Below are 16,187 nucleotides of genomic sequence, written 5' to 3' on the forward strand. Positions count from 1 at the left end.
GATTGACATGTTTTGATAACAACGCAAGACTCAATTCTCTCGCTATCACGTGCGTTGACAGATTTATGAAAGCAAACGGATCTCGCAGACCCTCTAATCTTGAAGTGTTGACATAAAAGTTAAGCATTCGTAGTTTCAAAAAGACAAAGATCTCTCTCTTTTTACGTTCTATGTTAATATATATATTCTTTTATAACACGTAATGCGAAATCTGAACACACATCTTAAAACATCCTATTCTAAGCTATCTAGGAATCTGAAAAAATGTTACACAATCTGCATGACATTTCAAAAAGGGGAAACATGCATTTTGAAAGTAGCAATATATAATATACCTCCGCCCAGAAGATTTTTTATCAAGGTGTTGAATCCAACGATTTGCAACGAGATAAATAATCAGCAACTACATTGTTTTTGCCACTAATGTGCTGCACTCTTAAGTTATACGGTTGCAGGCACAAAGACCACCTGGTCAGTCTTTGAATATGATTTTTCATTTTCTGGATAAATGATAGGGGATTGTGATCAGACAACACTAAAATTTCTTCATTCCTAGGTCTTTTCACATACACTTCAAATTTTTTCAACGCGGTGATTAAGGCTAAAGTTTCCTTCTCAATTGTCGAATATACTTTCTGATGTTTTTTCAATTTTGTAGACATGAAGCACACAGGATGGTAGATATTATTTTCATCTTCTTGAAGTAGAACAGCTCCAACACCACAGTTTGACGCATCAACTTGTATCACAAACTTCTTGTTGAAGTCTGGAGCTTGAAGTACTGGTCTTGAAGTTAAAATGGCTTTTACCTTCTCAAAGGATTCTTGACACTCTGGAGTCCAAATAAACTTGGCTTTGGGACTAATTAAATTTGTCAAGGGAGCTACTACGGCTGAGAAATTTGGGCAAAAACGACGATAGAAACCAGCCATGCCTAAAAATCTCTGTAGCTGTTTCCTGGTAGTAGGTGGGGTAGCCTTTTGGATACCTTCTACATTAGCATTTACTGGAGCAAGAAGGCCTTTCCCAACTTCAAACCCAAAATACTGTACAGTTGCCTTTCCAAACTCACTCTTCTCTAAGTTGACTGTTAATCCTGCTTCTTGTAGTTTCTTGAAAACTTTCCTCACAATCTTCAGATGTTCTTCCCACGTTGTAGAGTAAATCATGATGTCATCTAGGTATACACCTACTCCTTCTATTGATCATAGCAGTTGATCCATCACTTGTTGAAAAGTTGCGGGTGCATTCATCAGTCCAAACGGCAGAACAGTATACTGATATAGTCCAAATGGAGTAATAAAAGCTGACAGCAACTAAGGGAATTTGATAATATCCTTTCAACAAGTCTACCTTGGAAACAAACTTGGCTTGCCCAATATTATCAAGTAACTGATCTATAAGAGGCAAAGGATAATTATCAGCCACACTGATAGAATTCAGCTTCCTATAATCAGTACACATCCTAAATGAACAATTCGGTTTCTTCACTAACACACATGGAGAACTGAAGTGACTTGAACTGGGTTCTGCTAATCCATGTTGCAGCAAATATTCAACTTCTTTCTTCAAAACATCTCAATGATACAGTGATAAGCGATAGGCTCTTTGCTTGAAAGGTTTTCCATCTTCTTGAATCTTGATTTCATGCTTGGTCAGATCAGTACGTCTAGGCACATCTGAAAAAATTTCTGGAAAACTTCTAATTACGTCACTTAAGTCTTCACCTTGTTCAACACACAGATGTTTCAGTTTATCCTCCAAATTTTTCTAAAATTGAAGAATTATTCATCTTGCTTGCAGCTCCCAATTCGTAGCCATCATTGTCTTCTGTAGATAAAGTTGTTTGGGTTACTGACACAGTGTCAGTTTTAGTTTCTGAGAAATAAGGTTTCAAGAGGTTCACATGTATCTTCCTTTGTTTTCTTCTTTCTGGTGTTTCAATCACATAAGTTCTATCACTTAACTTCTGAATTATCCCTTAAGGACCTTGAAATTTATTAGTGAGGGGAAATCTCTTGACAGGTAAGAACACTAACACTTGTTGACCAACACTAAAACTTCTTAGCTTAGCCTTAGCATCAAATCTCCTTTTCATTTTCTCTTGACTAATTTTCAAGTTTTCTAAAGAGAATTTTCTAATCTCTTTCAACCTTTTCCTGAAATTCTTCACATACTCTCCTTGGCTTTCCTCTTGATTTTCTTCCCAATTTTCTGCAAGAATCTTCAACGGTCCTCTAACTTCTCTTCCAAAAATCATCTCATTAGGTGAACATCCCATACTTTCTTGATAAGCACTCCTAACTTCAAAGAACATTAATGGTAAACCAACATCCCATTCTCTTCCTGACTCAGAACAATACTTTGTTAGCATACTTTTCAATGTCTGGTGGAACCTTTCCAAGGCACCTTGAGTTTCTGGATGATAGGCAGTGGATAGGTGTTGTTTCACTCCTAACAAATTCATCACATCCTGGAATAACTTTGAAGTAAAGTTTGTTCCTCTGTCACTTTGTACTATTTCTGGTATTCCAAACTTTGAGAAAAACTCCACAAGTTTTTCAGCAACTATCTTGGCAGATATGTTTCTAACAGGGATTGCTTCTGGATATCTTGTCACAGGACACATTAATGTCAACAAACACTCATTTCCTTTCTTTGTCTTCGTCAGTGGTCCAACCATATCTATAATCCCTTTGCTAAAGGGTTCTCCTCTAACTTCTATAGGTTGTAGGGGGGCTTTCTTGATGGTTTCATTCGGTTTTCCCGCTATCTGGCAGGTATGACACTCACGACAAAACCTGCTAACATCTCTGTGAAGTCCAGGCCAGAAAAAAATATTTCATGATCTTCTCCACAGTCTTCCTGATTCCCATATGTCCAGACTCATGAGCTACTGCAACCACTTGCTTTCTCAACGGATATGGAATCAAAATTTGATGATATTCGCCCCATACAGCATCTCCTGGTATATCTGTAGGTCTATACTTCCTCATCAGTAAACCTTCCTTCAGATAGTAACAGGTAGGAGTTTGTTGCATCTCTTCTTGATCAACAACTCTGAAGAACAAATCAGTTAACGATGCATCCTTCTTCTGCAAGTCCATCAGCTTCTCTCTTGTCACTTGACCAACTTCAAGGGTTGAATTCTCAATATCTGCTAACTCAGCTACTGTAGTTTCACTACTGTCTTCAGTAACACTTTGACTACTCGGAGTCTCTTCAGGAACATCAGGTTCTTCTTCGTCGTCGTCGTCTTCTTCATCTTCTTGGGAAATCTCTTCTTGGTCAGCACTATGGGAAACTTCACTTCCCTGGAATAATTCTTCTAAGCACAAAGATCCTTCACTTGATCCTTCTTGGGTGTGTAAATCCTCAGTTTCTTCACTTGCAGTCATAGTCCTTTTCATACTTCTTGTAGTTACACAACTAGGAAACAGGTGGGGGTTATTCTTCTCCAACTCTACTGTAGGACTAATCCTCAATGGTTTGTCTGTCACTACAGGACAAGGAATAAATGGCACACCACCAACTTCATTCCCCAACAGAACATGTATACCTTCTACAGCCAGTGAGTCCTTTACAGCAAAATCAACATTCCCTGTCACCAATTCTCATGACAGGTGTACGCGGCATATAGGAGTTACTTCCTCTCCTCCTATACCCTTCAAAATAACTGAATCTCCTGTGAGACTCTTCTCCAACTGAGGGTGAGAACCACGTACTACCACACTATGGTTACTCCCTGTATCACGTAATATCTTGACTGGTACCTGCATACTTCCTTCTTGAGTTGACAGCATACCCTCATAGATATATGGCTTAAAAGCCTCCACACTGCTAAGCCACTCACTGCTTGAAGTAACATTTCCACTGGTTGTTAAACATTCAGCTTGTTCAATTTCATTCTTCTCTGGAGTCTGATTCTTTCCCACACTGCTCTTTGTAGTTTGTTTCACCTGGTCACCTTTTACAACTGGTTTTGACTGCTGTTGATTCCGGTAACACTCTTGACTGTAGTGTCCTACTCTTCCACGCTTGAAACAGACAACATTAGTTTTCTGTAACTGTCTTGAAAAACTGGATGAGGATTTCACATTAGCTTGCTGAGGTGTATTACCTTGTGTACTCTTAGTAGTATCACTGGTAGGTTTCCCATTAAATTTGTTCCTGTTATTTGGAAAAGACTTAAAACATGGGCGTTGTTGACTCTGGTACTAGACATTGTAATTAAGTTTACTACTGATTATATTGTAATCTTCACTAAGTGTAGCAGCTTTGTCAAGTTTTTTCACTTCTCTCTCTCTTAAATAGGCTCTTATATGTTCAGGAATTCCCTTAAGATACTGTTCAAGAACGAGTAACTCTTCTAACTCATCAAAAGTTTTAACTTTAGCAGCTTCTACCCAACGTTTTAAACACCTTCTCACTTTGTAAGCATAATCTAAGAATGTTCCCTTCTCATCTTTTCTTAAATTTCTAAATCTTTCATTGTAGTACTCTGGGGTCATCTGGTAAACTTGTAGCACACTGTGTTTAAGTACCTTGTAGTCTTTACACTGATCAGCTGTTAAGGCTAGATAAGCACTTCTCCCTTTACCAATCAAGACACTTTGTAGCAAAACTGATCATTTATCCTCTGGCCATTCCATACCTGAAGCCACTTTCTCAAAGTGATAAAAAAACTCATCTGGAGCTTCTTCAGTAAACTTAGGGATTAACTTCTGTACTCTCACTACATCAAATATAGGGTCTTGATTACCTTGGTTAGGGTTAGACAGTGTTACAGGTAATGTGGATCTAGCTTTTATCAATTCCATTTCCCTTTCATGTCTTGCGATTTCTCTTTCCTCTTCTGCTGCTTTTTCTTCTTCTCTTTCTCTTCTTTCTTGTTTTTCCCTGTCTATTCTTTCTCTTTCAGTTTGCATTCTCTCTCTTTCAGCAAGCATTTTTAGCTTAATCAAATTCTCTTCTGCTTCAATGCCTCTAAGCTCTAACTCTGCATCACTTTTCTCTTTCTTTTCTGCTTGCTTATTTATGAGATCAGCACGTGCTACATTCAACAACTCTTGAGCCAATTCTAACTCATCTTCATCAGTTATTCTACCAGAGTTTATCTATAATTCCATAGCAATACATTTTATTTGTGCCTTTACCATACTAGTAGACACATAACCACCACATACCTCTGCTAAAGCGCTCCACTGTGCTCTAGACAGAGTGGTTTCAGACAAAACTTGGATGGAAGGGGCTGCTAAAAATTCCTGAACATTGAACTGAGCCATTTTCCTCTATGTTATCAACTTACAATTCAATACAATAAATGCAAAACAAAAATATATGGTCACTCTCCTAGCAAAATATATCCCTAATACCACCAGTATATTCTAGAGTGATAATGAAATCTGCTTTCCCAGGTCTCTGGGCACCATTAAACAATGTTACGAAGGGCCAAGTATCTGGTTACCATGCATCAAATATTACCTCACCAAAAGCCAGACACCTGAACCCTCATAACACGTTTAAACGACTGAATACTCTAAAGGAACAGTGATGCTTTAACACTTACCGTTATTGCAGAAAATCAGACTAAGTTCATCAAAACAGGTGTGAGGTAATCTTGTAAATAATTAAATTAATCATAGGGCATCACTCCATCAACAACTTTAAAAATCTAAGTATTTCCCTGATTTCAGAAGTCTAAGTACTTCCCTGGTTCTAAGTCACTTCAAGAAAATTGAAGGAAAGCAAATCAATTACCACTCTATGTTTCTACCTATCATCAATATAATCATAATCATATATATACTTATACTGGTGTATGATAAAGAAAACACTTATAAAAATTTTAAATAAAAAAATTTATTATTAAACTCAAAATTTATAAGTGAAATTCACAATATCAGGGAAAATTACTGTTACTTGAAAACAAAGTAAAGTTTAATTAATTCTTGAATCAAATTAAGTAAAATTAAATCAAAATTAATTTATCTCAAAATTCAAGAAAATTAATTCAATCAAAATTCAAAAGTGTTAGGCAATAATTGAAATCAGAAATTAATTCACAAGTACTAAACAACAATAAAACTTGAAAAGAATTCTAAGTAAATACAAATTAATTCGCAAGTGTTAAATTTAATTAGATGTGCAATGATTAAGCAATGAAAATAACTAAGTCAATTAAATTGTGAATGCAAATGAAAATATAAAATAAAAAGACACACTTCAATAAGAAAATGAAATAGTGCACAAACAATGGAACAAACACAAACACAAAAAATCAGCAATGTGTAAAAGTGTAAATCTTTTCACTCAATACCCTGTAACCAACAGTTTTTACCAAACCTTCACAACCATCTGTTATTAGTTAACCACAGTTCCTATCAATTATTAGTTAACCACACTCCCTATCCATTATTAGTTAAACACAATTCCTATACGTTATTAGTTGCAACTAATAAAAATATAACACTTTACCTTTTTGGTATACCAACTTCTTTCTTTCTCTTTTGCTGCAGCTTGTCTTACACAATTTCACAAAAACCAGGCGCCGTTACGAAATGTTTGTTCAGATTCCACAAAAGAAACTAAATAACACTAAATAAACTCTAAGAAATATCAAATATGAAATTCTCACAAGTTACGAGTGACCAATTTACGTTACGTTAATATAATCTCAATGATTTTGAGTGAGAGAGAGAGAGAGAGAGAGAGCGAGAGAGAGAGAGATCTGACTGCCTTGAGGTCCTAAGATAGAATGGAATTTTCTTCCTTTACGGAAATTCGACAGGGCAGATGACCCAAACGTTCTTGTCACGAATGCTTCCAGTAGCTTGGAAATCTGACGCAATCTTCATAAAGAAATGTGTAACATGCACATGGTTTTGATCAAAACATATGCGTACGAGTCCAGTCTGTTAAAAAAAAAGAAAGACGTACTCTACTCGATCGAAACAGAATCTGAGCGACAATTAAGATTGACATGTTTTGATAACAACGCAAGACTCAATTCTCTCTCTATCACGTGCGTTGACAGATTTAGGAAAGCAAACAGATCTTGCAGACCCTCTAATCTTAAAGTGTTGACATAAAAGTTAAACATTCGTAGTTTCGAAAGGGCAAAGATCTCTCTCTAATTTTACGTTCTACGTTAATATATATATTCTTTTATAACACCTAATGCGAAATCTGAACACATCTTAAAACATTCTATTCTAAGCTATCTAGGAATCTGAAAAAATGTTACACAATCTACATGACATTTCAAAGAGGGGAAACATGCATTTTAAGTAGCAATATATATATATATATATATATATATATATATATATATATATATATATATATATATATATATAACATATAATATTTATAACAGATTACATTATTTTTTTTTAACTCAGCATTGTTGCTAAAAAAACTCAGTGCCTATACCTTGCATCCCTTCCTTTTTTAAAGTGATCTTCACAAAATGATTTACTAGGTAACATTGAATAACTGATATTTGCTGACATTTGTGCCTTAAGTCAATGTAATAGGATTTGTAATTTTTATGGAATAAAATATTTATACTGTTAGCAATGGTACTCCTTCTTTATAACCAATATAGCCATATTATCATAAACACATGCAGACTCAAACACACAAGCATACACATATGTTAGATTGTGTATATATATATATAGATAGATATATATATTATATATATATATATTATATATATAAAAATATATATAATATATTATATATATTCTATATATATAGATAATATATATATAGATATATAAATTTAATATAGATATTATATATATATATATATATATCAATTATATATATATATAATATATATATTATATAGATATATATATATATATATAGATATACATATACAATATATATATATATTATATATAATATAATATATATATATGATATAGATATACTTATATATATTATATTATATAATATATATATATATATATATAACTCTGTGTATGTGTGAGCATGCACCTGTGTGTGGGTGTGTTTGCATGAAAATGTGGTATTCAACCACTTAAATTTGTGTATATCAGAACATTCCTAACTACAAAATATGGTAGTGATGTACTGGGTGCGCACTTCTAAGGAGGGTACCATTAGACCTTATGAATTTTTCTACTGTGGCAATGAGTGGCCAAAGCAACGCAAAAGTTTAATCTATTGAAATATTGTAACTTTTCAAAGAATAGTTGCCCAAATTATTATGGTCAGATGAATGGTGCCCTTTTTTGTCAGTGATAACAATAGAGAGCAAGAGTCGAAGACGTCAGGAGCTAATCTCTTGGGTCCAAAGTTTCTCACACCTTCGGTTTAGTATCCATCCTTTGTTATGGTAAGAGGTTTGGGTTGTGGGTATCACGGTGCGAACCCCCTTGTGTGCCTGAAAGCTAACCAGACTGTTACCAAGGAGGGCTCATATCTCTTGCTGAACGAGCACTTAGAAGAAGCATTTTAACGCACCTGAACATTAGATTGTCCAACAAGATGGCGCACAGCACATACTGAGTTCAGAACCAGATGGGAAGAACTTGACTCCGAAATTCTGCATTCTTTTGCGGACTAGCTTCCGATAAAGGCTTCTTGAACCTCGCCGTATCAATGGTCACCCTTTCCATTACTCGCTTATGGAAGAAGAGGAGTTAGTGAGTGTTATGCTTAGTTCGGGTTGTTTAAATTACATATATATATATATATATATATATATATATATATATATATATATATATATATATATATATAGTACATATATATGAATAACTTGATCACGAAGTATATAAAACGTGATACTATGTATAAATAAAGGTTTTTTGCCACGAAGGAAAAAATGAAAAAAACGAGATAGCCAAGTACTTTCGGTCCTGTTCGGACCCTTTACTGAGGCAAACTCAGTAAAGGGTCCGTACAGGACCGAAAGTACTTGGCTATCTCGCTTTTTAATTTTTTCCTTCGTGGCAAAAAAACCTTTATATATATATATATATATATAATATATATATATATATATATATATATATATATATATATATATATAGATAATATATATATATATATATATATATATATATATATATATATATATATATATATATATATATATATATATATATATATATATATATATATATATATATATATATATATATATAACTAAAAAAAGGAGTCCATACAAACACCAAAATATCAAGAGAAACATACTATATTTCAGGTACTGCTGTCTCCCTCTTCAGGTAGATGAATGGGAAAAGTTACAGGAGAGGTGGTATTTATAGCAAGAGGTATAAAAAGGTAGGCCAATTTAGGTCACTCCTGCTGATAATCTTCCTTTAATCTTCTTAAGCATTGGTTGAATGAAAACCTTGTCGATGACATCTGAATCCCATGCTCCCTTTGAGATTTTCATTCCCTGCCTCTATTTAATCAAGACTGATTCCATCATATGACTCTTGTACCAACAGCTGCTGCTATAAATTATATGTGACAAATTCCAGTTTATTCTTTGGTTATGTTCATTTATATGGTTAAAAATAGCTGAGGTCTGTTGTCCATACCTAACTGACCATTTGTGTTGTATTAAAATATGGGGAAGTGATTTCCCTGTAAATCCGATGTAAGATTGGTCACAGTCCAGGCATGGGATTTTGTAAACGTCTGTGTCCTTGGGAGATGTCTTTTGTTGGACGTTAATCAGGGATTTGGCAAAGGTGTTTGGGTAAGTAAAAGCAAAAGGGTTAGATTTTCCGAGGGCCTGGGCCACCGTCTTAATCCTATCCAGGTGTGGAATTTTTATCTTATTGTTGGGTGTCTCTGGTCTTGTCTTTAGGGGGTCGGTAGAAAACAAACATGTGCGTGTGTTTGTGTGTGTGTGTGTTTGTGCGTGTATTAAAGTGCTAGATAGATAGAAAATAAGTAGATATTTATTCTCAGACTCCTGCTGTCAGACAGAATTATATGTCTGCTATGGGCTAGCATTTTCTCACACACAATTACCTTAATTATTTGGCCTCTACTAATTGGTGTATCTATTTACCAATCGTATGAAATAAAACCCCCGACGGGAATAATTTTGCTTATGTTTCAAGGCCTAACATCTTAAAACGTCATAAAAGACTCGGACTAATAACGTATACTAAAAACCTGTGCAAAATAATCACCTTTAAATGCCGATAGGAATGTATTACCATCCAAGTGGTACTGAATACTTTGAATTATCTTAGCATAACAAAGGTTTTATTCAGCAACAAAGGTTTTATTCAGTACATTGTGACAGAAAGTTATAAATTTGGCAAATACTTACGAACCTGCTTCGTCTCCGTAAATTTCACTAGGTGAACTATTCCTTATAACTTCTCCTTTTCATACTTTACATTTGAATACTTGTATAAAATCTTGGATGCTGCCATAGTTACTTGAATAACAACATTCTCATTTATGAAATGTCAGCAGAAATTTTCACGAAAATTAGGAAAAAAATAGACAGCGAAATCTATCGGCCATTTTACGTTTCGTCGACCGGAATCTAATTTTAATCTTGCTGATAAAAAAAAGGACCTTGATTGTTTAGTGCCCGTATAGATATGTGATTACATTCAATTTAATCAGTGACCTGGAAACTATCCACTAAATCAACATTTTAAACGAAAAAAAGGAAACCTTTTAATTAGTACAGGTTACCAACCATCTAGAAGTAATTTGTTTTGATCAATTAAAAAAGAAAAACACAGAGGAAATATAATTGCCCATTGTTTTTTCATGACATGATATTGTTTTTATTATCATCAGTCATTTCTATCGATTTTTTTGGTGGGGGTTCTGTTGAAACATTAGGGTAGCCCCTAAAAATATTGGTATGTATAAAACTATTTATCTGGAAACAGAACAATTCCTACATAATTTGCATGCCTTATAAGGAATATACTCTCCATAGATTTCCTTATGCATGGGAAAGTATGTCAAAAGGATTCTGGGGAAGTGAGTGAAAGAATTTCTAGATTAGTGAGTTAAATCTAAGCTAATTTGGCAAACAAAAGCTATCATAAGTGGCCTGACAAACGAACTATAAAGCACTATTATTATTATTAGCGTGTTTATATGCATATATGGGTACCATTAACACTTTCATGGCTGCGCCGAGCATCTTAAAAAAATAATAAATGAATAAAACTAAGTTATTTCAAAGGAAATGGCGAAATACGTATGTATATATGGATGTATGTATATATGTGTGATTGTGGGGGGAATGTAAAAGTAAATAATACTCACCTTAATTTGTAGGATTTGAGAGAAAAACCTCCAATGGAGAGAGATGAAGTGCTCTGACATCAAAGATGGAATAATCTTTATGCAAGGACGGACAGAAATTAAATCGAAATAAGAATATGTCTAAATGAAATTGCACTCCAAGAGATTCTGCTACTGATGTTTTATTGAAGCATTTTTAATTTACTTGAACATATTTATTTCCTTTTGATTACTGACGGTGTGATTGCTTTCGTTGTTGTTGGTTTTTAACATAACGTTGATTATTAAAATATACAGTAGTACCGCTCGTCTTCCTGCATATTATCATTAATATATAAAGTGGAAGATCTCTTTGCGTAGTTACATTGAGTCAGATAATTGAAAAATGATGTATAAATGTAAGATTTATAAGCTTGTAGAGTCATATCACTTTCCTTTTCTCCTAGATCCTTCTTGAACTTTTATTTGATATATATATAATTATATATATATATATATATAATATATATATTATATATAATATAGTATATCAAATAAAAGTTCAAGAAGGATCTAGGAGAAAAGGAACGTGATATGACTCTAAAAGCTTATAAATCTTACATTTATACATCATTTTTCAATTACTGACTCAATGTAACTACGCAAAGAGATCTTCCACCTTATATATTAATGATATAATAATATATATATATATATAAATTTAAATTAATATAATAATATATATATATAATATATTTATATATTATTAATATATATAGGTATATATTAATAAGATATATATATATATATATATATATATTATATATATATATATATATATATATATATATATATATATATATATATATATATATATATGTATATATAAAATAAATGTTCATGAAGGATCTAGGAGATATATAATATATATATATATATATATATATATATATATATATATATATATATATATATATATATATATATATATAATACATATATATATATATATATATATATATATATATATATATATATATATATATATATATATATATATCTCCTAGATCCTTCATGAACATTTATAATATAATATATATATATATATATATATATATATATATATATATATATATATATATATATATATATATATATATCAATAAAAGTTCAATAAGGATCTAGGAGAAAAGGAGAGGCATTTTGCCTAATTGTGGACGGGTAATATCCGTAAATGCTCAATATTTGGAGCTATACAGTTTGAACAAAGTTTGCTAAAAAAACATTTCAAGTGCCATTTATCACTACTGGCAACTCTTCAGTACGAGAGTCAGAGATAGCTGGGATCGATCCAGTCTTGCTTGAGGTGGTAAAGGGTGAATGTATTCCCAACTTCCCATCCAAGGATAAGTTGTAAATATTTTACAATAAATATATTCAGAATGTTTTCGTGATTTTAGTTATTTTTATGATGTTGTCTGAGCTCTATTTATTATTTAACAAAGTAAAGAAAAATATTGAAAAAGACACTTATAGCTTGGTAATATTAGTATATTTTTAAACTGTCCTAGGGAAAAGAGACCGCACCGTGGGAAATATTCACTTTCAACTCATGTAAGGTACAGGTTTTTCTCTTTTTTTTTTTTTCTTTTTTTAACACCCTGAACATATGCATAACTTCCTGTTTCCATAGATGAGTTTTTATCTTATTATTATTTTTCCAATTGACCATCCTTAAATTTAGCCCGTTCTAAATTATTAAACAAGGCAAATATAAAGTAGTACAGCAATTCAAACTTTATATAAATGGTTTTTGACACAGCGAGATACGTCTTTGTTTGGTGAATTCTGTTTTGATTATGTTACTTTCCAATTGAATCATACCCCGTATGAGTTGTTCCATCTGCATTATTACCGACATTAAGATCATGTGGATAAATAAGAAATTACATAGATTTTGTTTGAAATATCGATAAGATTTGCAGACAGTGAAGAAGCTACTTTCATGCAAAGAATTCAATCTGGGATTAAATATACACGCCACCCATGTGAAGTTTTACTAAGCGGCAATTAGTTCGAGGATGACTATTTTACTTGATAAAAAATAGTTTGCAATGCTACGATGATAAAGTCATAATTACTTGGTTATTGTACGTTATCGGTTAACATATATGAACAAGTCCGATTACATTATTATTTTTTTTAGAGATAATGAGACAGCCGGTGACCACAGTACTAAAATACAGATACGCTGACTATAAAACTGATAAAACAAGTAGAAATTCTTTGTAATTAGTAATACTGTAATTGACAGAAACTTCCTGAATTGCCGGAACTGACTAAGGTTAACGATTAAATGCAATAATATTCATTGTCATATTAATAGTGTATGGCAATTTTCACTCCGAGAGATATAATGTAATAATTTTGATTAGGAATGCATGATAAGTCAAATTGAGTCTGACAAGACGAGTGATGGTGGCACGAGATTGGTAATTAATGAACTTTTCTCACACTGGATCCCAGCCATAGCATATTGTTTGTCTTTAAATTTAAAAATAAAAAAAAGGACTTTTTAAACCATCCGGAAGTCCTTTTTTATAAAGGTTTCTGTATGTAATAAATTTCTGAGAAATATTTTTTAGTACTATGATCTTAAATAGTTTAACCCTTCTTATTACTACATAAAACAAGATCTTCCAAGAAAAAATATTTTTATCAAGAAATCAAAACTGCCTTTGTTTTCCTACTGCTCATCAACACCTTTGGGCAATACTGCTCAAGAAGCGTCATTCATCTATTAGCCGCTTCCGCTAGAACAAAATTCAACTCTGTCTCTCTCCTCTCATCCAGTTCAATAAATCTTCACAATGCTCACTCCCATTGACTTAAGACTGTGTTTACTTCAGACAGCATCTCCCATTTTCTATCAGTTGATTTCCGAGACTGATATTTCGGTCACACTTTCCTACTGATTACCTTCTTCACCTCCTGTAATCTTATGTCTTACCATAACGATTTTTCAATCTTAAGTGGATTACTTCTGGAAGGTTTAGGATTTTGTTTCTCGGGATTATTTTTGGATTTATGTGCTATACGAAGCCATTTATCTTATGCTACTGGGGTACTTGGATGTCACGAAATACGTTTTATATAGTGATTTTGTTCATTAATATTTCAAAGGAATAAGTACCTTCTCATGCTAATTTTATGTGTTACCTTCCAGAGCTAACCTATCTAATTTGAAAAAACAGCAACACAGCAGGTGAAAGGGTAGTCAGTAGAAAAGTGAGACAGAAGTAGAAGGCAAATGTGAAAAACCTGTATCAATATTGAGTTATTATATTGGCAACAAAAGAGAGCTTATAACCCTTCTATATGGAAAGTGTAGTATGATTAATTGGCCGAAACAAAACAAGTTCAACTGCAAGAAGGAAAGAGTAATGGGCAGAACTAATTTAGTGAAAAAAAATCCATACTAGAAGTTTTTTTTAATTTATATAATTTGTAATTTAGGTTACCACAAACAACTTCTAAATGTGATCTGCTGACTTTTCTTAGAGAAAACTTAATTATTTTTTTGCAAATATATTTTTTTAAGATTATTATAATAATATATTATTATATCTAAATATATATATAAGATATATACCATAGTATATATATAGATATATAATAAGTATATATATTATTATATATATATATATATATAATAGATATAGATAGATATAGATAGATATATAGATATATAGATATATATCTAATATATATATAGTATATATATATAGATATGTATATGATATATATATATATATATATATATATATATATAGGTATATATATATAAATATATAGATGACATATATTATATATTATATATATATATATTATATATATATATATATATATCTATATATATATATATATATATATATATATATCATATATATACTTTTTATTTTTTATAACAAATAAGATGACAAAAACTGTAGTACGTCTCTGTCCCAAGTGGATTATCAATTGAATGAATGGAGGATGTCATAAATTTGATGATGTGACGGGAATAGAACCATTTTCCCGCAAATTTATTCTATTCTTTGTAACCGACTTCAGGAATGGATCTTCGGTAACGTACTTTGATCTGTATCATAAAGGAATTGTTTTCAGTAATTAAAGAACATGACAGTAATATAAGCATTCTTATGATATTCAATCTCCATATTGTTTCATGTCAGAAATGTACCTATGTATTGGAGCGAGTGAGAAGTATCACAACGATTAGCGTCGTAATGAAGACAATATAACAGCGATATACATACACAAAGGAATCTTGTTTAAATGAAGTCACTTTTGGCAAGCTTTATATGAAAACCAAGAAATTTTTGCAAAGGTTTTGAGGGAACCTTCAGCGCCACCTTTGAACGTCAGCATTTTGTTCTTTCAGCTGAAAATTTACCTCTTCTGTAATACCCATAAATTGTCACTGAGGATCGCTTTGATATTTCTGGGAGCGGTTGGAGGCGGGGATGGGGGCGTGCTTGTGGAGACGACTAAACGGCCAGTGTAGGCAGAACTCGAAAAGATTAAAATGGTTCAGATAAGAGAGAGAGAGAGAGAGAGAGAGAGGAGAGAGAGAGAAAGTAGGACAATATACGATTTTAGAACCCGATAACAAGAATTTGTTTTTGATATATTTGTCTTGGAATGAAAATATTTGCCTCGGCAGGAAATTTCGAAAACTATCATATTTCATTGTTGGGTTTATCAAGAATACAACGCCAGGAATACATGATAAAAAAAATGAAATGCAATGACAATGGTAACAAAGATATTTAGAAAGTGAAATGTACTGTCGGCCAAAAAACTCGTGGCAGAGTTTCATAATTTTTCGTTCACCTGCCTGACGCACGAATTCATGCCTTATTTATCTA

This window comes from Macrobrachium nipponense, chromosome 5 (assembly GCF_015104395.2).
Source record: "Macrobrachium nipponense isolate FS-2020 chromosome 5, ASM1510439v2, whole genome shotgun sequence".
Lineage (NCBI taxonomy): Eukaryota > Metazoa > Arthropoda > Malacostraca > Decapoda > Palaemonidae > Macrobrachium > Macrobrachium nipponense.